Genomic DNA, 25698 nt, shown 5'->3' on the forward strand with positions numbered 1-25698 from the left:
TATATGTTCTTCTATCATTAACATGTAAAAAATATATATCATCAACATTAACTTCTAAACTTCTACTTTAGGGAATTAGGATAGCTGGTGTACCACACCTGTGGTAAATCATGCTGTAGAATTTAAAAATCCTTGAGGTAATCAGGTTAATACTAGATGGTGATTTTTCCCGTGAAATCTTTTTATCCAATAACTTTCTGGAGTAATTGAATGACTCTAGAATCTATTAGATAGTTAAAGTGTTGTTTTGCAAGTTTTTCTTTGTAGACTATTCAAAAAAGATGCATGTGTGTTCTGTGCTGCTACACGTAAGGTTTCTCTATTAAGCTAACAACATTTTCCATTTACCATCTTGTTTTGTTTTTGCTTTTTAGGTGTCACGGTTACTTTAACTATATGATAGCTTATTATTTTATGATGACCAGTTTGGTTTTCCTATTTTTAAATATTTTAATATTCTTTTTAAAATGGGAGAGAGTAAGCGCTAAAAAGCTTAAAAGGCTAGTAAAAAGTACATTTTAATACATATAAAAATTTACAAATGGCAATCAGACGCATGGATCCATGTCTGACTTAACAAAAAAATATATATAATAAACAAATCTAAAAGTATCTAAAAATATCCAATGGAGTAAAGCATGTGACGCTGACTTAGTGAGCCAGTGATGAGGAGTTAGAAGGACATGTACATCCAATAATATAAACAACCTAAGTGAGTGATTGAGTGCACACAATAGCTGTCAACAAAGAAAAATAGCATTCACAAAAAATAGTGTTCACAAAAATTGGCGTACATAAAAAAGGTTCAAATGTTCAACCGGTTATATGTAAGTGAATCCAGTAGTGTTTCCTCCAAAGTGACGTGTAGAAATATAACGTGAAGTCAATAATAGTAGAATGTAAACGTTGAGTGGGTCAAATTAATGTGGTTCAGCTTCTAAATTAAAAAATTGTAAATCCGTGAGGTGTATAAAAATAAAAATAAAAATAACTTGTGAAAAAATCCACGTGGAAAACTTGAATTCAAATGATAAACAAAGGTCAAAAATCAAAAGACAAAAATAAAAAGACAAAAATATCAAAAGACAAAAATAGAAAATCAGTGATAATATTAAAAAGCACTAAAGATCTAGTGAAAACAAATCCTTAATTCAGATGTTAAAAATCCTTGGTAAGATCCATAACAAACAAATACATCGATAAAATACCTAAAAGGGAACAAAGGAGAAACAAATAGTGCAACACTGTATATGATATATGATATAGGTAATTAAAACCAAGCTCACCAGTATGCCAACGCGTTTCGGCCTAGACTAGGCCTTTCTCAAGACTACAAATAGAAGAACACAGAGGCGCCACCATGGCCCAGTACCACCAAAACAGAGAGAAAAGTATATAGAAGGCACTATATATACTCACAAACATCAAGCACCCAGATGGTGCTAGTGGAGCAGGCTGAAACTTCACAGTAGTCCAGCTCACTGATATGCCTCCAAACAGATCCAGTCGGTGTTCCTTGAGAGCCTAAGATCCTATGCCTAGAAAAGAGAAAGGCAAACCAACATGGCCTAGTATTGTTTGCGCCCAGGGAGAAAATAGCCCTAATGGGTATACTCACAGGAAACAAAGCACCTCCAGGTGCAATATCAGCAAGCTGGAACCACAAGTCGCCCAGTAGACAAACCACAGCAAGTAATCCTCAACTTCCAGTAGTATAACGATTGATAGGGGAGGGGTATAAAAATCCCCACAACAAATTATTGGGTCAAAATACCACACAAGCAAGTGTATATAAAAGTAAAAATCTTTAATAACACAGCGACGCGTTTCTCAGCCGCCTATGGGCTGTTTCATCAGGCTATAATAAAACATTAAAAAATACACTTGCTATATACCAAATTAAAAAACCTAAAAATCATCTGATTGGACAATCAATTAAAAATCTAGCCAATGTGTGATCATTCTCAATCAATTGCTATGACAACGATTTAGTTAGTATTCGGGTGGATAGGTGTAACCAGGTGTGCACCTAGTTAACAAACTGATACACCACCTAGCTTGCAGCCCCTGTTGCTAATTGTTGCCATAGTGACCACAATACAATACATACACAATATAGGTTTATCTAGTGACAGTACATACACATGAAAAGTTTATCTCATATACATAACACATTTACATTTGATTAGCACAAAGGAAATAATGACAAGTACCCAATAATTCATTTAGTACCCACCTCCAGAGTTATACTTATGAGAGGGCAATGCACGACCATAAAAGATAGTCCGGAGCTCATATGTGATCTATAAGTGTTTACCAGCCTAATATTCGTAGTATCACCAGCCCCATATGAGAACCTTTGTTGGATTCGATATGTGAGAGCGTATTAAATCTATGTAAAGGAATGGTGATCATCGTATAGTGAGCCGTGTGCAAACCTAGAGCTATCATTATGACATTCTACGTGTCTTAACGTTAAAGCCTGCTTAACATGAGTACCTTCTTGTCAATGTAATTCTTTCCATAACGATCTTTTTTGCCACCAGGCATCTGTTTGCCCTATTGCCTGATCATACTCGATGTTTGTGGAAGACCCCAGACGCCTTCAAATGCGTCTCACTCTCTAACTATGTCATGTTCCAATGTTTAAAAATATCGGAGCTATTCTCCAATCGTGCTAGTGGCTCTAAGGGGAGTGTACACCCGCTCCAATGAGAATGCTTGTTGTGGGAGGGATAAGAACCTGATCAAATCCTATTCCTATTCAACTAACATGCGTGTTGGCCCCGGAGATGGGAGCGCGTATGAGAACACTCTTCATCACACTCTTACGGCACACCTCCCATTTACTCGGCTCCTATTGGTCCGAGGGCATGTGAGGCGTGCTTACCAACTCTACATAGCCTTTGCAGTAAGCCAGGACAATATTGGTCCTGACCTCGATAAAGTGCCCATATCATATTAAACGCACAGGGATATGTGTCTTATAACTAAAATACAAAATATATATAGATAATGATAAGTAAAAAATAATACAATTTGGTGCTCATGAAATCCTAACATTTAGGATGATATGTCATTGTGTGTTGTATCGTGCACGCGATCGAAGGGGGGGGGGGGTGGGGGGGGGGGGGGGGGGGAAGGGAAAAAGAACATGCAAGGGAACTACTTATTAATAGGCCCAGAGATGTATGATACTATTGTATCTCGTTATAATGTACCATACTGGGCTAGCCCACTGTACTCATATAATAGGGATGGTGATAGTATAAAAGGAAGTGATAATAAGACTTATTGGATATGTGTACTTCTTGGTGTGAAAAAGTGGTGTGTGGGATGCTAATGTGTCATTAGTGTGCTAGTGACCCAGTGGTTTTTAACTAGTCTAAACTATTATTTTTATCTGTATAATGTATATATATATACCTTAACCTAAATAAATTATAATTAGTAGACTGTGATAGTCTAATACTGTAGGTGGTGCACTGCCGGTAAGTCTAATATCATACAGTGAGTGGTGCAGTGCCAGTAAGTGACTTATATGTTAATCTAGATTAGATGATGCCTCCCATGTATCCCATAGATAAATCACTAAACTGTTAATGGAAACATTATTATATAATACTTATCATACGTGAGTGTAAGTGGAGTGTCATTGTAACTAATAATGTGTCTAGAAAATACATGTTGATAATAGTAAATAATAATATTAAATAAAAAATGAAATAAATTAAATGACTGGTAATGAGAACTCATATGGTGCTCATGGTGATCTGACCATATAAATGAATGAAAAATAGAATATATTAATATATAATATAATAAAATATGTTAGGGGTGTGAGAATTAACTGACATCTATGTACAGGGAATTGACACTTTGTGAGTCAATATTTAACTAGCCTTGAGTGATGGCGGTTATTTATTACCGAGCATACAGCCTACTGGTAACTAAAGGAACCAATCTCATAATCCATCATTAGGGGAGAACCCTTGTGGACAAGAAAGAGGGGGAGAGGGAGAATGGGGTATGATGTCCCCATCCCCTAGCACCCTAGATTGTTCTGTCATCAGAATGCCGCCATGTCAAGGTTCTCATTGAGACCATCTGGCTGTAGAGTTTGTAGTTTTTTGATCCAGAAGGTCTCTCTTTTTCTGAGAGTAAGGAAGGAGTTAGGGAATGATCTAGAAATCGACTCAATAGGTATGATACTCATAGGGTTCTTTTGTTTTTTATGGTAAATTAAACAGTGTCTAGAAACACTGTGGGACTTGGAATGCTTTTTGATGTTATAGGCATGTTCCCCCCATCTTTTTTTGATTTTCCGACAGGTACGTCCAACATATTGGACCCCACATTTACAATTCAGGAGGTATATGACGAAAGATGTTTCACATGTCAAAAATCCTTTAATATTGAATGACTCCCCCGTCGTATGTGATGTAAAAGTGGTAGCCTTGTGGGATATGAAGCTGCACATCCCACAGCGTTTCCTACAACATTTGGATATTCTGTTTTTAGAACCTGGTGTTCTATGGCCGTTATATTGATGATTTGCTATTCATTTTCAAAGGGTCAGAAGAAGACATCAGGGGATTTATAGACCACTTGAACAACAACACTTTTGGGATTTCTTTTACCCACAATATAAAAAAAGAGGAAATTGAATTTTTAGATCTTGTTCTGGGGAAGACACCAGATGGTAAGGTCTCCTCAAGAACTTTCTTCAAAACTGTTGATTGCAATAGCTTTCTCCATTATGAGAGCAATCACTATAAGTGCTGGAAGAACAATGTCCCATATGGACAATTTAGGAGAATTAGAAGAAATTGTTCCACTCTGGAGGATTATGACTCACAAGCCACAATAATTGGCGAAAGGTTTCTTGAGAAAGGTTATCCACAGGACCTGATAAATCGCGAAACTCTCAGGGTCAGGAACGAGGACAGGTCAGGTTATTTCATTAAGAAATACAGACATCAAGAAGCATTTAAAGAAAGTAACCCGCCTTTATTCATCACTAAATATAACTCTAACCATCATCAGATTACTAAAATTCTGAACAAACATTGGTCAGTTTTAAGAAATGACCCAACGCTCAAGGAAATTATAGGAACCAAGCCAAAAGTGGTGTTCAGGAGAGCACCTACTTTAAAAAATGTGCTAGCCCCTAGCAAGGTTGTTAGGGACAAGCACACCTCCACTAACGGTGGGCTCACTAACCCATGGGGGGAAGTAATCCCCGGAAGTTCTGTTACTCCTAAAAACAGAATATCCAAATGTTGTAGGAAACGCTGTGGGATGTGCAGCTTCATATCCCACAAGGCTACCACTTTTACATCACATACGACGGGGGAGTCATTCAATATTAAAGGATTTTTGACATGTGAAACATCTTTCGTCATATACCTCCTGAATTGTAAATGTGTGGTCCAATATGTTGGACGTACCTGTCGGAAAATCAAAAAAAGATGGGGGGAACATGCCTATAACATCAAAAAGCATTCCAAGTCCCACAGTGTTTCTAGACACTGTTTAATTTACCATAAAAAACAAAAGAACCCTATGAGTATCATACCTATTGAGTCAATTTCTAGATCATTCCCTAACTCCTTCCTTACTCTCAGAAAAAGAGAGACCTTCTGGATCAAAAAACTACAAACTCTACAGCCAGATGGTCTCAATGAGAACCTTGACATGGCGGCATTCTGATGACAGAACAATCTAGGGTGCTAGGGGATGGGGACATCATACCCCATTCTCCCTCTCCCCCTCTTTCTTGTCCACAAGGGTTCTCCCCTAATGATGGATTATGAGATTGGTTCCTTTAGTTACCAGTAGGCTGTATGCTCGGTAATAAATAACCGCCATCACTCAAGGCTAGTTAAATATTGACTCACAAAGTGTCAATTCCCTGTACATAGATGTCAGTTAATTCTCACACCCCTAACATATTTTATTATATTATATATTAATATATTCTATTTTTCATTCATTTATATGGTCAGATCACCATGAGCACCATATGAGTTCTCATTACCAGTCATTTAATTTATTTCATTTTTTATTTAATATTATTATTTACTATTATCAACATGTATTTTCTAGACACATTATTAGTTACAATGACACTCCACTTACACTCACGTATGATAAGTATTATATAATAATGTTTCCATTAACAGTTTAGTGATTTATCTATGGGATACATGGGAGGCATCATCTAATCTAGATTAACATATAAGTCACTTACTGGCACTGCACCACTCACTGTATGATATTAGACTTACCGGCAGTGCACCACCTACAGTATTAGACTATCACAGTCTACTAATTATAATTTATTTAGGTTAAGGTATATATATATACATTATACAGATAAAAATAATAGTTTACACTAGTTAAAAACCACTGGGTCACTAGCACACTAATGACACATTAGCATCCCACACACCACTTTTTCACACCAAGAAGTACACATAACCAATAAGTCTTATTATCACTTCCTTTTATACTATCACCATCCCTATTATATGAGTACAGTGGGCTAGCCCAGTATGGTACATTATAACGAGATACAATAGTATCATACATCTCTGGGCCTATTAATAAGTAGTTCCCTTGCATGTTCTTTTTCCCTTCCCCCCACCCCCCCCACCCCCCCCCCCCCCTTCGATCGCGTGCACGATACAACACACAATGACATATCATCCTAAATGTTAGGATTTCATGAGCACCAAATTGTATTATTTTTTACTTATCATTATCTATATATATTTTGTATTTTAGTTATAAGACACATATCCCTGTGCGTTTAATATGATATGGGCACTTTATCGAGGTCAGGACCAATATTGTCCTGGCTTACTGCAAAGGCTATGTAGAGTTGGTAAGCACGCCTCACATGCCCTCGGACCAATAGGAGCCGAGTCAATGGGAGGTGTGCCGTAAGAGTGTGATGAAGAGTGTTCTCATACGCGCTCCCATCTCCGGGGCCAACACGCATGTTAGTTGAATAGGAATAGGATTTGATCAGGTTCTTATCCCTCCCACAACAAGCATTCTCATTGGAGCGGGTGTACACTCCCCTTAGAGCCACTAGCACGATTGGAGAATAGCTCCGATATTTTTAAACATTGGAACATGACATAGTTAGAGAGTGAGACGCATTTGAAGGCGTCTGGGGTCTTCCACAAACATCGAGTATGATCAGGCAATAGGGCAAACAGATGCCTGGTGGCAAAAAAGATCGTTATGGAAAGAATTACATTGACAAGAAGGTACTCATGTTAAGCAGGCTTTAACGTTAAGACACGTAGAATGTCATAATGATAGCTCTAGGTTTGCACACGGCTCACTATACGATGATCACCATTCCTTTACATAGATTTAATACGCTCTCACATATCGAATCCAACAAAGGTTCTCATATGGGGCTGGTGATACTACGAATATTAGGCTGGTAAACACTTATAGATCACATATGAGCTCCGGACTATCTTTTATGGTCGTGCATTGCCCTCTCATAAGTATAACTCTGGAGGTGGGTACTAAATGAATTATTGGGTACTTGTCATTATTTCCTTTGTGCTAATCAAATGTAAATGTGTTATGTATATGAGATAAACTTTTCATGTGTATGTACTGTCACTAGATAAACCTATATTGTGTATGTATTGTATTGTGGTCACTATGGCAACAATTAGCAACAGGGGCTGCAAGCTAGGTGGTGTATCAGTTTGTTAACTAGGTGCACACCTGGTTACACCTATCCACCCGAATACTAACTAAATCGTTGTCATAGCAATTGATTGAGAATGATCACACATTGGCTAGATTTTTAATTGATTGTCCAATCAGATGATTTTTAGGTTTTTTAATTTGGTATATAGCAAGTGTATTTTTTAATGTTTTATTATAGCCTGATGAAACAGCCCATAGGCGGCTGAGAAACGCGTCGCTGTGTTATTAAAGATTTTTACTTTTATATACACTTGCTTGTGTGGTATTTTGACCCAATAATTTGTTGTGGGGATTTTTATACCCCTCCCCTATCAATCGTTATACTACTGGAAGTTGAGGATTACTTGCTGTGGTTTGTCTACTGGGCGACTTGTGGTTCCAGCTTGCTGATATTGCACCTGGAGGTGCTTTGTTTCCTGTGAGTATACCCATTAGGGCTATTTTCTCCCTGGGCGCAAACAATACTAGGCCATGTTGGTTTGCCTTTCTCTTTTCTAGGCATAGGATCTTAGGCTCTCAAGGAACACCGACTGGATCTGTTTGGAGGCATATCAGTGAGCTGGACTACTGTGAAGTTTCAGCCTGCTCCACTAGCACCATCTGGGTGCTTGATGTTTGTGAGTATATATAGTGCCTTCTATATACTTTTCTCTCTGTTTTGGTGGTACTGGGCCATGGTGGCGCCTCTGTGTTCTTCTATTTGCAGTTTCTAACCATCAGGACGACCATCCTTTGACAGAGTGCTGCCGCCGGATAGTGGGACTCGTTTGATGAATGGACTTTAACATACTTATACCTACTGTATAGTTCATTGATCTGGTGTTATATCCTTGTCACTGTGTGCATTGTTTTATGTCTAGGTTCTAGATTACTTACCTTATATGATTTTTTGGCAATTGGGAGGCGCACCCTAAAGGGTGTGGTGTGCATTTCTGTATACCACTCCCCACATTATACTTTCTCAAGACTATACTGTATCAGAAAATCTGGGAGCTTTAAGTAGGGTCAGTGTTGAAATGATTGGTGCTGTTTTGGCACCATTTTTAGAGGCACCTCCCTTTCCTGTTTCACCCATTGCATCTCTGGGATATTTCCTGTGTTGTGTTTCCTGTTTCACCCATTGCATCTCTGGGATATTTCCTATGTTATGTTTATGTTTTCCCATCTTAAAGGTCAATTGGTTCCTATTATTGCCACAAATTCTAGTATAAATCTAGATTTTCCTATTTATTTGTTTTTTATTTTCATTATTAGGTAATAGTAGCGTTTTGTCAATGTTGTTATTATTATATTCTGTGTTAACGCCGTTAGTTTTCTGGGCGGGTTTCCCCTTTCTTTGGGCTCAAATTGCTTATTTATTTACATGGACTGGTTCTCATTTATAAATTGCCCCTGTTGATGTCAAAAACCCAAAAGCCCTATCTGAATCATGAAAGTTTAATTTTGACTAGACTGTCCCTTTAATTTCCAACGCGATCTTATTTTGAAAATTGCTATGACCGGAAGTGGCCTGGTATCGCGGCATCAACTTCCGTTTTAGCTTTTGGGAGACATAGTTTATTCGATTCACCAGTCTCTATCATGTGACCGGAAGTTCTTTAGTCCACCGGTCTGCATCATGTGACCGGAAGGTGCAGCATCATATTCCCCATTGACTTATGGGATATGTAGTTCCCTCATTTATTAGGACTGCAGATCTTTCTCAGATTATTCTTTTTAAAGCAGAATTCTAAAATTCTAACATAAGTTATTCCTGTATTGTCTAATATCCTTTTTACTAAAGCATCTACATTAAGGTCAAATACATTTCATCTTTCCTTTTAAAAGAAATAAAATGTCCTACATCATAATACACAATAACAAAATGAGAATAAAGTTTAGGATGTTGAACTATTTCTTCCATTGACTTTTTTGTTTAAATTTGTTTATTGAGAATCCGTTAAAAACATATAGAATTGCAATGTAGAAGTACACAACAAATACAGTTGAATGAGATTCACAGTTTTACAGATTAACTATAAAAATGGTGTTAACAATAGAAAATTTACCTTTTGTCACTATATTTAGCTGATTATTTCTCTGCAATGGAATTAAATAGTTTAGAAATATATAAAAGGTATGTATATAATTGGTCTGACTGTTATACCAACACTCTAATTCTAGCACTTGTCCACCGCTTCCCTAAGATATGGGGTGAGTTAAATTGTGTTCCTTTTCTTTAATTTATTTTTAAGGGATAAGAACCTTTAATTTATAAAATGTGTATAGTGGAGGTTCCGGTTTGAAGGTGGGGCTGTCAGACCTGTTTAACAGCTCCAAGGTGGCTACGAGTCTCCGAGAACAGGAGATCTTACCCCTCTGCTTGTACCTGTATACCCGGCCTGGTTCCGGGGTTTGCGGGTGTGATTGGCTGAGTCTCAGCCATAGCGGCGGAACTTCTACCTGCCTGTTGAGGCGAAGTGGTAAGGAACCACATTTGTTGCTGCTCTCTCGGTGGTGGACCGGCTCCAGAGATCTGGCATAACAGCGCCCAGCTGACATCGGGGAGGTATACTCTAAAGTTGCAGCTGTGATTGCCGCTAGTAGTGAGGCGCTTCCTCCTTGCGGCCTGACGATCTTGCAAGCTGCAGAGACCCGCTGGAAGCCGCAGGTGTAATACGGCATCAGGACCGGCCCGATAATCGATCTAGCTGCAGAGACCCGCTGGAAGCCACAAACCTTTAACCATATCAGGAGCAGCTGGTACATATCGTAGGGAGCAGCAGTTGAGTCAAATCTATCTATTGGAGGAAAAGTAGTATATGAAGAGTTGCTTTGCTTGTCTGTGGGCTCAAATGACTCAGAAGTTACCTTAGGAGAAGCGTGGAGTGAAGTCTGGTAGGGCAGTGTGCTCTCCTGGCCCAGCCATTGAAGGGTCTTATAAGCATGTAGTGACCCTACAGGTACTCATTTATTTCAAGTATATAATCTGCTTTATACTCTGGACTGTTCTGTTCAATGACAATATATATGGGCCTGGTTAGCTTGCAGTAAAATTTTGGGACCGTGGACTATGCTATATTAAAAGTTCTTGGTCATACAAGCAATAAAAAAAAGAAAATCCAGTTACATTGCTAACTTCATCATTTTGTAGATGGCCTAGTATGTACATATAGCCTTGTTATTTTATTATATGAACATTGGTCTATACATAAAATTGGAAGACTGTCTGGATATTTGATAGAATTGTTAAATGGTTAAATAGTAGGTTTCCTTCAAACAAAAATATTTTTTTATTTTGTTCTCTATATCCCGGTTCTGATTATAAAAAACTAACAGAACAGGTGGTGGATGGGATTAAAAAAAAAAAAAAAAAAATGGGGAAAAGGGATTTACTGGGAGTACCTAAGTAAATATCTGAGGTAGTCTTAATAGATTTAATTTAAGTTGTCTCCCAGGATATAGTTATTTGAGTAAGACTTATATTAAAAAAAAAAACTGTGTAAAGGGATAGGTGATAGGTAGAGGTATTCTTAATAAATTAAAGAGAAATCAAGTACAGGGAAGAGGGGGGGAAACAAAGGAGGGGGTATCTGGCTTTTGTTCTCTCTCTCCCATTATGGACTTATGGTTAGTAGATAATTGTATCTAGCAAAAAAAAAAAAAAAAAAGGGCTCACGCAACACAGAGTACTTATTAAAAAAAAAAAAAAAAAACTTATTGTTGTCACTACGTTAGTTATTATTATTATTTTCTATTATTATATTTTTTTTTGGTTTGTAAAAAAAATTAGGTATCCAAGAGGTACTATATTTATCACTGTTTTGCACGTTAATTTGATAAAATCTATATTCACATTTAAAAAGAACCTATGGAATGGTTCATTGCACAGGGGAAACAAAATTCTCCCATAATGCCCTCCAGAGTAAAAGATAAGAAGAATAAAAATATTGAGACTATCGTAGATACTTCTACAGATATGGCTACTGCAGCAGTAGATGCACAATCCCTTTTAATGCAAATGTCAGCTATGTTTATTCCCCAGTTTGACATGATTAGAAAGGAGTTAACTACTATTTCATCTGAATTGATCTCCTTATCAAATGAGGTTAAACAGTTTTCTGCTAGAATGAATGAGGCAGAATCCAGGATTTCTGACCTTGAAGACTTAGTTAATACTCAAGAGAGTTTAGCCCAAAAACAGGAAACCAAGATCTCAGACCTTCAGTTGCGTCTGGAGGACCTAGAGGATCGCTCCAGATGCAACAATATTAGAATTGTTGGTCTCCCAGAGGCCCCGTAATATGAGGATCTGATGAATTTCACATCCCGTGTTTTGCCCCAAACACTGGGTTTTCCGCCACAACATCTGCCATTAGCAATTGAGAGGGCCCATAGGATAGGTCCTAGAAAACCTAACACAGACACACCACACAGAAGTAGAATGTGTATTTTCAAATTATTAAAATTCCAGGATAAAGTGGAACTCTTGAAATTATATAAAAAATCGGAGTCATTTATTTTTGACAATAATAAACTTTTGTTATTTCAAGACTTCTCACTTGAAACCTTGATTAAGAGAAAACAAATAATACCATTTTGCACAAAAATTGTGCAAAAGGGTGTGAAAGCATGGTTAACTTACCCCGCTAAGATAATAGTAGAAGATAAAGGTAACAGACGGGCTTTAAATAACACCTCAGAGGCCCAGGAGTTCATTGATAAAATACAGTAGAAAAGGGTAGAAAAGTGTTTGCAAAAATATTTTTTTAGCCTCCATGAGTAATGTCATACTCTTTCTCTCCTTTAATATGATTAGAATAAGATTGAGAGGAAATGTTTTTTTTAGTAGATGTCAGCAGCTCAAGTTGTTGCTTATTGTGTTTTTGTTTGTGTTTTATGATTATGTAATACCTTATTATAGTGGACAACACCATGAGGTATGTTTAAGTAGGTTCTATTCAGTCTGCATGAGTAATGTTATACTTTTTCTTTTCGCTAATATGTTTAGATTAAGGGGGAGGGGAAATGTTTTTTTTTAGTAGAAGTCAGCAGCATAGTTGTTGTTCATATCCTTCTTGTATGTGTTTTATGATTATCTAATACCCTATTAAAGCTGTCAACGTCTTGAGATATGTTTAAGTAGAGTATGTATAGGTATCATTAATGTTTATTACCCCAGCGAGGTGTTTCTGTTGTTGTCGTGTAGTCCCGTTTTTTTTTTTTTTTTTTTTTTCTTTTCTCTCTCCCCCCTCTCCTGCTCTCACCCCGCCCCTCTCCCCCCCCCCCCCCGGCCCGTTAACGGCTATCATTTTTTTCTATCTCAGTGTATTTGAAGATTTAGATACTGATAGTCAAAGTTAATATTAATATTGTGTCATGGAATGTAGGAGGGATTACCTCTCCTAGAAAAAGGAAACTTATTATTACGCAGTTAGCTAAACTCCGTCCGGATATAGCAATGATCCAGGAGACACATCTGAAGGATATAGAAATACCCAAATTAAAGTGTAAGTGGGTAGGAGAGGTAGTGGCAGCTCCAGCAGTTAAAAGGAAAGCGGGCGTAGCAATCCTCTTTCATAAAAAAGTTGGATTATAAAATTTGCAGTATTCAAACTGATCCGGAAGGTAGATATATCATTTTGGGTATATCAATTAATGGTCATAATTATACCCTCTGCAATGTATATGGTCCGAAAAGCTTTTCCCCAGTTTTTTGGGGTAATATTAAGTTCAAACTGTTTCCATTTACGGGAGGAAATGTAGTTCTAGGGGGGGATTTTAATATGTCCATGTGTCCTGAACTTGACAGACTGTCAGTAAAATCAGAAAATATCAGAAAATTGCAAAAATGTTTAAAAAATGTATTTATGAATTAAATTTGGTAGATATATGGAGACTAAAAAACCCTGATCAGCAAAGTTTTACATGTGAATCTAAAGTCCATAAAACTTTTTCTAGAATAGATATTTTATTTATTTCCAAAGCTATTGCCACCGGTAGTATAGAGGCAAGTATTTATGATGTTCTGATATCGGACCACTCCCCAATCTCAGTGACGATATGTACAGCAGTGCTCCCTAAAAATCAAGTACCACCTTTTTGTTTTCCACGGTTTTTGGCAAATAATCCAAGATTTATTAATAACTTAAAACAAAAGTAGAAGGAGTTTGTGACACATAATATAAGTCAATCTCAGAAAATTGAGACATTCTGGGAAGCCGCGAAAGCAGTTTTGAGGGGGGAAATTAAGGTCTTTCTTTATAACTGGAGAAAAAAGACAGTAGCGCGGGAAGTACAGTTGGCCTCACAAGTCAGAAATGCTTTTAGACACTATCTGACCTTTAGATCCCATGGTAATTGGGATAAATACTGCAAAGAAAGGGATATCTTTTAGAGACAAAGATCCTTACTAGAAGAACAAAAAATTAACCTACAATTCAGAGGGTCTTATGGTTGTTAAACAAAATATTTGGCCAAATTAACTAAGATTAGAAAGAGTAAGAACCTTATTACAGCTATTAAAGATAATGATATAATTTATACGGACCCGGAGGATATTAATAAAGTTTTTTTTTAAAACCTTCCAACAGTTATATACAGAATCCCAAATAAAGATGGACAATTTTGCAAGATTTTGGACAAAAATTAGGATGGCTAGCATTTCCGAGGAGGAACTTGAAGGGTTAAATCAACCTATAACAGAGGATGAGATAATAGAAACTATTCAAGCAGCCAGCAAAAATAAGGCCCCAGCCCCGGATGGCCTTCCAATAGAATTTTTTAAAATCCTTCAGGAAGAAATTAAAACATACTTAGCAAGGCTATATAATTTTTATTTTTTTATGGAAATGAGATGTCAAATTATTTTACTGCAGCATGAATAACAGTAATATTAAAGAAAGGTAAGGACCCCCTTGATACAGGGGCTTATAGACCCATATCGGTCCTTAATGCTGACTATAAGATTTTGACCTCTATTTTAGCCACTAGACTGGCAATCCGTATGGATAAAATTATCCATCAAGACCAGACAGGATTCATGAAAGACAGAAGCTCATTTAGAAATATTCGACAAGTTACTACTGTGCTAGATTATGTGTGGAATCTGGATCATAATAAAGAGGAGTTTAGAATGTATAAGGATAGTGTCATACTCACTGTTGATGCAGAAAAAGCATTTGATGCGATTAATTGGAAATATCTGTTTATGGCTGCTGAGAAGTTCGGATTTAAAAATCAATTTCTTCAATTTATTTGAAATCTTTATAAATCACCAATATCATATTTATGTATAAATGGCACTCTTTCTCCCAAGATTTCTTTAAAGAGAGGGACCCGTCAAGGGTGCCCTCTCTCCCCTTTATTGTTCAACTTGGCCCTGGAACCATTTGCTATCTGGTTAAGAGATACCCTCTCAGGTATATTAATGGGGCCTCATATATTAAAAATTCTCCTCTATGCAGATGATTTGCTAATATTTCTGAATAATGTTGATAAAGATATTCTGCAGCTTCTTCAACTGTTTTACTTTTTTTCTTCCTTCTCCGGATATAAAATGAATTACAATAAAAGTGAACTTTTAATGTTATCAGAAGGAAGATATAAGAGTTGTGCTCATCCATTCAAAGCGGTTAATTCGTTTCGATACCTGGGGATAGTTTTTCATAGAAATCCAGGAAACTGGTATAGGTTAAATTATGCTCCGATATTGCAGAAAATTAAATCAGATCTAGATGTTTGGTCTGCTTTACAAATCTCAGCTAGGATTAATTTAATAAAAACGATTGTCTTCCCGCGCTTATTATATCTATTTCAAAATCTCCCTTTATTTTTAACCAGTAAAGATATTGTAGATCTTCAGACGTGGCAATCTAAGTTTATCTGGGGGAAAGGTAAACCGCGTATTGCATTTAAGAAATTAACCCTGACATGTTAAGCAGCGGGTTTGGCGTTGCCAGATCTAAGAATATATAACTGGGCCGCGTTAGTCAAGGTTGCCCTTGAATGGATTATGGAGTTAACATTTTTTATTATATGAGCTAGAGTCTTTTTTAGTAACTCCATTTTCATTAAAGGCTCTTTTACATTGCCCGTTAAAGAAATTACCTCTGAATGTATCTAGACTGATTTCTATTAAAAATATCATTATTGCCTTGCAGAAAGTTGTAATCTTTTGAAGGTATCCCCAGCATTCTCAGAGTTTCTTCCGATAAGGGGCAACCCTGAATTTATTCCAGGTTTAACTCAGGCAGTATTTAGAAGATGGGCTGAGCATGGTTTAATTTATATATATCAAATTTTTAGCGCTAACCAAATTATAACATCAGAATCTCTCTTCCAAAAGTTTTCTCTTCAAAGTGCGAATTTATATGCTTTCTTTCAAGTACGTCATTTCGTTCAGGAGCAAAAATGGAATACGGAAGGATTGGTGGAGTGGTCCGATATCATGACAATTATTCGCAGATTTGCAGCAGGAGGTACTTCTATATCTTTGATTTATGATATAATGTTGGCGAAACAGGGAGAATTACATAGGAGTAAATTATATAATTTTTGGATAAGGTATGCCTACGTTGGAAGAGGACAGGATAAGGCAAAGTTTTTTGATGTTGGATAAACTAGTAATACCAATATCCTGGAGAGAATCACATATGAAACTTATCAATAATTATTATTTATCCCTAGCTAGAATGTCTCGATTCTAACCGTCTCAAAAATTTCAATGCTTGCGCTGTTCTCTTCCTAAAGCAGATATTAAATTTATTTTGGTCTTGCCCGAAAATATTTCAGTTATGGCAAAAGATATGGTACTGGTACAGTAAACTGGTTCAAGACTATAGTACCTTTACGCCAGAAGAAATATTTCTCCTTATTCCCCCAGATGTTAGATCTAAAAGTAGGACTAAGATGTTAAATACTGTTATCCTTATTACTAGATTGCTAATCTTGAAAACTTAGAAAGATCACGCTCCCCCGAGTTTCTCAGTATTTATCAGAGAAATACAATATCAAATCTTATTTAAAACCAATGATATAAACCCCCCCTCAGAATCAAGGATAAGGTTTTTTTTTCAAGATTGGCTTCCAGTGATTAAATCCTTTCCATTACATATTCAGAGCAGTGGAGGCTCCTCCAGTTGTGCACAATCGCACGTGAACCCCCCAGGGGGCAAGGAGAAAAAAAAATGGGGCAAAAAAAAAAAAATCAGCCAAAAAAAAAATTGTTTAATATTTTTTTTTATTTTTTTTATTTTTTTATTAGTGTGTGTGTTTTTTGTTATTTTTGTTAGCCACTAGCTGCCTCAGCACCGGGTACAGTGAAGTCAGTGTCAGTACGGTACCACACACACCACACCATGATTTACCATAACAACCCCATAGTCTGTCTAAGTCTTGAAGCAGGAGGGAGCTAGGACCCAGGCGGACCGACGCTGACGTCACCAGCGTAGAGAGTGAGACCGCATCAGTCAGTGATTCACTAGCGTCTCCTCCTCTCTGAGTCTCTGTCACTCACAGTCACTGATCGCACGTGCGATCAAGCAAAACCCTATCCTGCACAGTGATCTCTATGTATCACTGTGCAGGCATTGCTCCTCCCAGCCCGGCACTGGTAATTGAGCCCTATTCGCACAGGCTGAAGTGTGCGAGCGGACTTCAACCTGTGCTCTGGCTCCTCCCAGTCTGCCTGTCATGGGTGAGTCTCGCCTCTGATACGCTACTAGCGTCACGTGACCGCCCCCACAAGCCTCCTCCCCCTCAACGCGCGAAAATCTCATAGAGGAGATAGCCGTTGAGCGGATAGGAGCCTTGTTTGCTGAGCTCTGAGTCTGTTTTGTTCAACAACTTGAGTTGCCTCAAAAAAACGATTTAGGGGGGGGCGGAGCTTGGCCGCACTTGTAGATGGCCGCTTGCTGAGTTAGCTCTGAAGCCCCAGTGCACCTATGTGAGAAGCCAGAGTAACCCAAAACCTGTCAGAACCCCAATTCAGCTGCATAACAAATCTAGAACCCAAGCGGATACTAATATTTGAGGAGGAAGACCGCTTACTATCAGAAAGACCCCCCCTGGGTGAAGACAAACTGTGAGGCCTGGTGTGCGGAGTTTTACCGCGACGTGACTGAACTGCTGCCTACCCATGGGCATATATCGCCCGGAACCTAGGACTGTCTCGCATCTTACCGGAGGCCGTCTTGTGCCGGGAACATCACACCGGCATATACAATACAGGCCTGTTACGCTGCGGCTCACTACGTGGTGCGGCGGTCCTTCCCTAGCCACACGCATACCAACCCAGAGACCGGTAGAGACACAGATAGGCTTGGAGAAACAGCCTGAGCACCAGCCAAGTGCGACGGAGGGGTTTGAGGCCCTGGAGGTGTATTTTGAAGATCCGCCTTGTCCCGGTAGAACCGCACCAAAGCAGAGCAGGTGAGAACACCACATAGTAACGGGGCCCAGGAGGAGTGGGACGGCTAAAGTGTGCACTCTCTGTAACCAGCATTAGACCTCAGGGAGACAAAATTCCTGACTGCAGGGCTGCATTGTTCACTCATTGAAAGAATAGGCTCCTAGAGTGGAGGAGAAAGATATTAAACAACAATATATTACCCACGAGGCCTGCCTCTCTCACATAAGAAGCTTATTAGGCAGTGAGGAGTATAGTGAGGTTACCTTTCTACTATCAGTATGTCCCAGAAACGACTTACTAAATCAACTAAGGGCTCTCAGTCCTCTAGTTTGGAGAACTACCTTATTGCAGCTGATACCCAAACAAATGCCATAAGGGAGGCCACTGAATCCAGCAAACAGACTGCAGCTGTGCAAACTTCCAGCGCAGACCACATTTTCTCTAGTTATGTTACCAAAGAAGATATTAGGCACCTATCTTCCAAAAATGACATTAAAGAAGCAATGATGGATGTGAAAATGTTATTTGGGGAACTGAAAAAAGATATAGCTGCAGTGGATCACAGGGTCACACAGATGGAGGAAGTACAGGAAGAGTTCAGATCTGACCTGCAACAACAAGCCAGCAGTATACAGTCTCAAGATACAACAGTACAAAGCCTCACAGACAGAATAGAGGATTTAGAAAACAGGAGCAGGCGTAATAACCTGAGGCTCCGTGGAGTACCTGAGACAGTTAATCCGCCTGACTTAAATCAATATATACAAGAACTGTTTAAATATCTGAAAAACACTCCTAATGCAGCTGAGGTCCCAGTTGAAAGAGCACACAGGGCGCTCAGACCCAAGCCGCCAGCCAGAGCCCCGCCTAGGGATATCATTATTAAATTACTCTCATACAAGGACAAAGAAGACATTCTAAGGCATTCCAGGAACAAACACCCCCTAATATTTGAGGGCACAGAGATTCAAATTTATACAGATTTATGTCCTGCTACACTTCAAAAGAGGCGAGACTTACGGTATATTACTTCCATCCTCAAGGAGCAGCAAATCCAGTACAGGTGGGGCTTCCCCACATGCATAATTGCGTCTAAAGAAGGCACCTCTGCCATCTTCAGGTCGCTGGATGATCTTGGCGCCTTCAATCAGGCATTCGGCCTGCAGATTAGGCCTCCGGGAGGAGCAGCTGCACGTGCACATCCTGGACCGGGGATGGCTCGAGGTGTGGGTGGCCACTGATCTCAATCTGGATTCCTACCACAAAGGGACCTGACCCACTGTCATACTATGCACCACCTGAAAGACCCCAGAAATGGGAAATTTCCTCCACTTGAAACTGCAACCCAGCTAGACTTCCAGACAGATAAGTAAAACACCTTCCACCCCTTTATTGCATCATGGAAGTGTCACATTTCCCTATTAGCTTAATTACCCTTAGCTTATTTAATTTATGCACAGGGAATAATGTTATTTTCTCTAATATGAGGAGGCAGCTACAGGCGGGACGGACTGATATTTGGACTGTAAAAAGAACCCAGTCCTGTAGCTGTACTCGCAATCTCTTGGACACTGGGACAAATGGGATGTTTTGGTTTATGATGTTTGTTTATATTATCACTAACTTGTCATAGCCAACGCGTTTATAGTAATAGTGCTATAGTGCAATTATTTTCTGTTACTTTAGAAACAACAACAGGGTAATTGGTTAGCTACGCTGAAGGAAATTAGGTTTATGAGATACCATGCTATGTTACTAGTTTCAATCACAATAGTTCAATATAATAAAAAAAAAAAAAATATATAAATATATATATATACATATACATAAAAGTTATATCTGAATGTATTCATACTCTTCCCTTAACTTACTGACCCTTGGCTTATGTACCTAAGCACAGGAAATTATGTGATTTTCTCTAATAAGACAAGGCAGCTACGGGTGGGACGGACTGATGCTTGGACTGTACAAAGAGCCCAGCCCTGGAGCTGTTCTTACACCTTTCCTCTAACATTGTGATAGTTTGGATGTTTTTGCTTCGGTAGATTGTTTATATTGCAACTAATCTGTCATAACCAACATATTTATAGTAACAAATCACAAAGCATTTATTTTCTGTTATCATAGAAACAGCAACTGATTGATTAACTACTTACACTAAAAGGAACTGAGCCTATGAGAAGCCATGTTTTATTCACAGTTTAAGCTCCTAATAACACATTTTAATATATAAAAAGAAAAGGGGGGGGGGAAGGGAGCCAAAAAAAATAAAAAAAAATAAAAAAAAAAAATGTATACATACATAGATATCATATCTGAACACTCAAGTGTACCCCCAAGACTCTGCGAAGTGGAGCTGGGATCTGAACGTCCATTTCTCAGTCATAGTATTGGGCTCGCTGTAGGAGCAGGGGTCTAGAACTCAACCTTTATTAAAGGACAGACAGTGGGGACTATAATTTAGGTTCCCTTCACCTCGTTTTAGTTAAAAATAAATTATCCGCAATTGGTTCATACACACGTTATGACAATTACTTTTTAGATAATTTAGGGTTACTTCACCTACAAAGTTTATCACCATAATTATAATTTGTATAGGTGTTCTGGGGCTAATACCTCCTGCTATTTAACTACTCTTGTTTTACAGATTGTTCCCCTTTTTTTTTTTTTTTCCTACCACTCTCTACCCCTAGAAGCCAGAAGCAGCGACCTTTGATCGCTACTTCTTTGTCTACCAGACAATCTCCCCTCCAACCCTCTACTAAACACCCTTTTAAGACTCACTCCCTTTCCCACTGTCACCTTTTTCTCCTTCCTCGACGACCTCAATTGCTCATTTATCTTAACAACATCCACCCTATTCCCTTACTACCTCCATACCCTTCCCCCCTTTTTCTTTTTTTTTTTTTCTTCTCCCCCATCCGCTCCTTAGCTCAACATGCACTCACAGGCCAGGATACATACTTTAGATCTTGTTACTATCAATGTCACGGGCTTAAATAGCCCAGAGAAAAGATCGGTCGTCACCAGAGACCTGAATAGGCAGGGTGGAGATGTGATTTTCATTCAAGAAACGCACTTCTCTAAGACCAGAGAACCTAAATGGTTCAATAGACACTACCCGACCGCACACTTCGCATCTGGACCTTCCAAAAAGAACGGAGTGGGGATCTTGTTTCGCCACTCCACACCATTCCAGACCGAACAAGAATTAAAAGACCCCAATGGAAGGTACTTAATCTTAGTAGGCACGTTATATGGTAGACATATGACTTTGGTTAACCTCTACTTCCCAAACACTGCCCAAGACTTATTCTTTAAGAAAGTTGTGCTTAAGATCCTTGAAATACAGAAAGGGATACTTTATGTGGGAGGAGACTTTAATGTCTCCCTAGACCCAGCCATGGATACCTCGGACGGTCTCTCTAGTGCCCCGAGCAGAGTAGTTAAACACCTGACACGATCTTTAAGGGATCTGGTTCTGCATGACATCTGGCGGACCCTGCATCCGAGAGAGAGGAATTATACTTTTTACTCGTTCCCTCACAAAAAATACACGAGGATAGACTACCTCCTCACTGACTCTGCGGGACTTACAGTCACGACGGATTGTTGTATCAATCCAATAACGTGGTCAGATCATGCCCCTGTCAGATGTACAATAGACTGGCCCAATACCCCGATAATACCATATCTTTGGAGATTGGACGAAAACCTATTGGATGACAAACCTCTAATGCAAAAACTACAAGATGGGATTAACGAATACTTTCGTTTCAACGTAGATGAGACTTTGGCAGACTCAGTGGTATGGGAGGCACACAAGTGTGTTGTCAGAGGTATACTGATGAGACACAGCGCAATGTTGCGCAGAGCAAAGAGAGACACCTATAACGCCCTCCTAGCTCAAGTGAGCCAAACGGAATTGGCTCACAAGGAACAACCAAACAACCGGGAAAGGCAAGAGAGCTTGTCTGAAGCTAGATCAGCCCTGCTGAATCATTTACAGAAAGAACAACATAGGAAAGCACTTACTTTGCGCCAACAGTTCTTCGAGCATAGTAATAAAGCGGGTAAGCTTTTGGCCCGGGCACTAGCTAGGAAGAGACTGCGCTCCTATGTTTATGAGGTGGTCGACAAACAGGGCGAGAAACACAATGATGGGCAATCTATTGCTAATATTTTCGGACAATATTACAAGTCCTTATATAATATACGTGATTGTGTCGCCGGACAGGGTGCTCTAGGGGATGAGCAGACCCCTACACGGGAAATCCTAGATTACGTCTCGAAGGCAAAACTCCCATGCCTATCAGGGGAAGAAGCAGAGGCTCTGGATTCTCCCCTTACCTGCGAGGAGCTCCTGTCAGCCATTAGAGACCTCCCAGTAGGCAAAAGTCCTGGCCCTGATGGATTTGGGACACGTTACTATAAGAAATTTGCGGGTCTCTTAGTTCCTCGCATGCTCCGCCTATTCAACCAGTTATCTGAAACACCAGAATTGCCACACTCAATGCTTGAGGCATTTATCTCAGTGATCCCGAAACCGGGTAAACCAGAGAATCACCCTAGAAGTTACAGGCCCATTTCTCTGCTTAACTGCGACATTAAAATCTTGGCCAAAGTATTAGCGAATCGCCTTAAGAAACTCCTCCCACAGCTTGTAAGTACTGATCAGGCGGGATTCATCCCAGCCCGTGAGGCACGTGACAATATTCTCAGAGTCATCCAACTGATTTCACATGCTCAGGCTGACTCCGCACCGTTGGTACTTGTATCAACGGATGCGGAAAAAGCCTTTGACCGGGTAAATTGGACCTTTATGCAGCATACCATGAGAAAAATGGGCATGGGGCCAAATTTTATAAATTTAGTCCTCTCCCTGTATTCCAAACCTAACGCTAGAGTCCGGGTGAATGGCTTGTTCTCAGAGCCCTTTCCCATCACTAACGGCACGAGACAGGGGTGCCCACTTTCACCCCTGCTCTTTGCACTTGTTATGGAGGTTCTGGCAAGCCACATCCGAGCCAACCCTAATATCAGAGGCATACAAACAGGAGGACTGGAGCATAAGCTGGCAATGTATGCCGATGATGTTCTGTTGACATTGGCAGACAACTCTCGGTCCCTACAATCTGCACTGGGGGAATTTGAGGAGTTCGGCAGGGTTTCGGATTTCTCACTTAACCTTTCTAAGTCCGAAATCTTGAATATATCAATGCCACAAGAAGCTTTCCTAAATCAGAGCTTCGGTTGCCCCTTAAAAGTAGCATCCAAACATTTGAAATATTTGGGCATTACCTTAACACCATCAATCTCAGATATAGTCAATGTGAACTATAAAGCTATCAGAGACGATATTCAGAGAGATGTTAAGATGTGGGAGAATAAAACCATCTCCTGGATGGGCAGGATTCACGTCGTTAAAATGAATATCCTGCCCAGAGTCCTATATGTCATGCAGGCGGTCCCCCTGGCCTCCGCAGGTCATCTAATTCACCAAATACAAGTGGCAATGGAGACATATGTCTGGAAGGGACGGAGACCGAGAATACAAAAGAGGACAATGTACCTCCCCAGGAACAGAGGGGGGGCAGGCGTTCCCCGCCTGAGTGATTATTTTACAGCAATCTCTTTGCAGCGCATAGTTGAATGGTGCCGGGGATCGGGAGACAAGGCGTGGTTAGCCCTCGACAGGGAGATCCTGCAGAGGGGGAACGTGGGAGCGCTGGCTTGGATTAGTCCTAGCTCCCGCCCAGACCAAATAGCGCACTACCCCCTGATTAGAGATGTTCTGCAAATCTGGGATAGAGCACTCAGGACGGGGAGTCATATCTCCTCCATAGCTTCCCCACTAATACCCGTTCGAGAAAACCCGGATAATGGCATTGCCAACAGAGCTTATTCCACGGGCTCAAGTTATCCACTGTCCGTAACAATGGTCTCTAACGCTTTAATAAATGGGAAATTGAAAACGCAGAGGGATCTTGCAGATTGGGATCAAGAGCTCTTCACTTCTTGGTTCCGAGTCACCCAACTTAAACATTACCTCAGCACTCTAGGGAACAGAGACTCTTTAAACAAACAGAGAACGTTGTTTGAAACACTCTGCACATCGGAAACCCATCCCCGCCATTTGATCTCGACCCTATACAAACTCCTGATAGAAGGAGGAGAAGTAGCGTTGCCTTCTTACGCGATTGCATGGCAGAGAGACCTGGGAGTGGAGATCGATCCCAAAACATGGCTGACAATCTTTAATAGAGCTAAACGAGCCTCTGTGTCGGCAAGGTTGCAGGAAATGCACTTTAAGTTTCTGAGCAGGTGGTACCTCACCCCTCAGAGACTGAAGAAAATATACCCCCACGCCGGTGGGGAATGCTGGAGGGGCTGTGGAGAAGAGGGATCTATACTGCATGTATGGTGGCAGTGTCCGCTAATACAGCATTTTTGGACGGAAGTACTTGGAGAAAGTAGCAGACTGCTCCGGGTAATCCTCCCATCAAACCCCAATTACCTAATTTATCACGAACTCCCCAAGATGGCTATGGTAGCCAAGCGCCATTTACTCCTCCTCATGTTGAATGGGGCCAAGAGTCTCATTCCGAGACATTGGAAGATGCCTCGGACACCGAGCCTGGACGAATGGAGACGGGAGGTAAAAGATCTCCTGAATCTAGAGAGGTATCATTACCTGCGAACTGGGAAACTAGAGCTGCATGAGTACATGACTCTAATTTGGGAAGGTAGAGACATATAAGCCATTGCCGATTTGGCAGAGTATACAGGACCTGACTTGCATGAGTTACTGAGATGAACCCGTGAAGAGTGGAAACCTCTCCCCTCTCCTCCCCCCCCCTTTTTTTTTTTTTTTTTTTTTTTCTTTTTTCTCCCCCTTTCTGACCTTCACATACCCCCCCGACCTGAACTTCTTAACCCCCTTGCTGATACCTTTGTCCCTCTACTAATGCCCCTCTTATTCATCCCCTCCCCTATACACCTTCACTTAACACTTCTTCAACCTCCTTACAAAGACCTGACCAGGCTGAGTGTGCCGAATAATCAACCAGCTATGGTATAAGGCAAACTTAGATCCTCAGATTACAAACAGTTTTGTTTTATATAATAGAGTTATACCGAAACACTCGGCTAGGGATGACTAAATTGTTTTCTGTGTTAAGAGTTTTTCTGATTTAAAAAATGATCGGATGTCTTGTTATTACATAATGCTCATAATGCTTTAAGATACGCACAACACAATGTTATTTTGTAATATGTTGAGCTCCGTGTATTTTGATATGCCACTGTGTGATAATGATTGTAATATGATGTCTGATCATTCAATAAAGCTGATTTAAAAAAAAAAAAAAAAAACGATTTAGGCAGCCCTTGCTGGCTGCAGACGTGGTGTTGCTGACAGTGAGTCCAGGACTCCTGACAGAAAAGTTTCTTTACTAAGTTTAACTTATATATAATAATTTAGCAGCGAATACTATAGTTTAAGTTAGCTTAAGCTGCCTTAGTTACAGTGGGTGGGCAGTGGGCCTTATTTTGCTTCAGGCCTG

Source organism: Bombina bombina, chromosome 5 (assembly GCF_027579735.1).
Source record: "Bombina bombina isolate aBomBom1 chromosome 5, aBomBom1.pri, whole genome shotgun sequence".
NCBI classification, from domain to species: domain Eukaryota; kingdom Metazoa; phylum Chordata; class Amphibia; order Anura; family Bombinatoridae; genus Bombina; species Bombina bombina.